The following is a 2,500-nucleotide window of genomic DNA, read 5'->3' as shown; positions in this document are numbered from 1 at the left end:
ACACCCCATCAGACCCACACACACACACACACACACACACACACACACCCCATCAGACCCACACACACACACACCTCATCAGCCCAAACACACACACACCCCATCAGACCCACACACACACACACACACACACACACACACACACACCCCATCAGACCCACACACACACACACCTCATCAGCCCTACACACACACACACACACCTCATCAGACCCACACACACACACACACACACACCTCATCAGACCTACACACACACACACCTCATCAGACCTACACACACACACACCTCATCAGACCCACAAACAGGGGTGACCCCGAATAGTCGAAGATTCGATGCTTCGATAGGAGGAGCCTGATTCGACTACCGATCTCACGGTCGAATCTTCGCAGAGGTGTTTTGAAACGAGGATCATGCCCCTTTGGCTATATGAGGGCGCTCAATTTCACATAGAACTAGCTTTTATGTCAATACGTTAATATTCAGCCTATTATGATAATGCTGTATATAAAAATGTGCAAAGAAAGAAGCTTTTAATAAATATTTTTTAACGTGCGTGAATAAATCCAAACACCCCGTGACAGATTTAAGTTTCACTTTCGATCCGTGACCGACAGAGGAGCGTCTTCGCGGCAAGGATTTAAATCTTTAACAATGTCTGGGATAAGAAAATCTAAAGTGTGGATGTACACCATCAGAAAGGATATTCTCCAAGGCTGGATTTAGCATCAGGAAAACCATTATCGCACTTCTGCCGGCCAACGTTAACACGTTTCACGCATAGACTGGGTTTCACGTTAGAATGTATTTTATCCGCGCGCACAATTTGAAAAGACTCCAACGGACACAGACAGAGTGAAAGACTGGATTTGTTCTCTCGATCAGGTAGGGTACAAGTGATTTCAAAACTTTTCAGCCGGTTATAATTTGATTTTTGGATGTTGTGAACATTTTTAGCTAAAAAGACTGCCTCTCCAGTTTAGCATTTATTGTTGTTTCTGCAGTTAAAAAGACAAAGTTGAAAATATCGTTATTTTTATAATTTCTTTATTTGTATTTTATTTATTAATCTGTCAGGGTTATCTAATCTAACTATTTGTGGCTTGTGTTTTGAATATATGTTCCTCTGCACTTTAGGCATTTTGCACACATTTGCTCATCTTGTGATTCTGATTTATTTCGTTTTGTATTTTTATTTTTATTTATTAGAAAGGTATATTCTGTTCTAATTTAATTTAGTAAATTAATTGTTTATTTTTTCGGTGCATCGATGTTGTGCTGTAGGCTGGCCTGCTCGCACAGGTAATTTAGCCGATTTAATTTGATTTGCATGTGAAATGCAAATCCTGTCTGCAGTGTGGCCTTTCTGGAGTTATGTTACATTTTCTTCTATATCTTTGTGTGATTTTCTGTACATCGCGGCTTTGAAACGTTAAAGCCCCGCCCCCATACACATGATTCGACTATTAGTCGACTATAGGCAAGACATGACGATTCTGATTCGACTATGAAAATCCATAGTCGGGGACAGCCCTAACACACACACCTCATCAGACCTACACACACACACACACACACACACACACACACCTCATCAGACCTACACACACACCTCATCAGACCTACACACACACACACACACACACACACACACACACACACCTCATCAGACCCACAAACACACACACCTCATCAGACCTACACACACACACCTCATCAGACCTACACACACACACCTCATCAGACCTACACACATACACACACACCTCATCAGACCTACACACACACACACCTCATCAGACCTACACACACACACACACACACACACACACACACACACACACACCTCATCAGCCCTACACACACACACACACACACACACACACATATAATGTTCCATTTCTAAGTTCAGCTGTTACATGATTTCTGTATTATAATCTTTTTAATATTTATTTATTATTATTCTTTATTTTATTAATATCTAGCCATGAATACATTTAATATTGTCTTTTTTATTTAGTTGTATTATTATTTTCTGTCCCGGCTTCATTAAATGTTCTAAATCATTTTCTATGTTGTTTTAATGCTTGGCAATACAAATGTTTTTGTTCTTTTTGTCTCAGAGACTCAATTATTAAACATGCAGAAACTCCAGCAAGTGTCAGAACTACAGCAGGCGTGTGACCACGTGATCTCTCGCACGGCTAGTGATTGGCTGAACACTCACTGCCCTCAAAACACCCACCACGAGCCCTGCCAGGGTTAAATAAAGAGACACACACACACACACACACACACACACACACACACACACACACACACACAGTGTGTCACACACAGATAATAAATATATAATAATAACTAATATAGTTGCACAGCAGTCCAAAGAAGTTCAATAAACTAACGTACATAAAATAAAATATATATCACTATAAACTCGCAGTGAATCCTACACTAATCTGTTCACACACACACACACACACACACAGACACAGACAG

General features: G+C 40.5%; 1 protein-coding gene across 1 annotated transcript in view; it reads right to left on the bottom strand.

Moving 5' to 3' along the window:
- Positions 1–2,500, bottom strand: part of oat (ornithine aminotransferase) — a 15,647-nt gene that overhangs the window by 12,836 nt on the left and 311 nt on the right. The window lies entirely within an intron of this gene.

Source organism: Rutilus rutilus, assembly GCF_951802725.1.
Source record: "Rutilus rutilus genome assembly, chromosome: 16".
NCBI lineage: Eukaryota > Metazoa > Chordata > Actinopteri > Cypriniformes > Leuciscidae > Rutilus > Rutilus rutilus.
The sequence above is the reverse complement of the archived record's forward strand: the minus strand, read 5'-3'. Positions and strand labels throughout refer to the sequence as shown.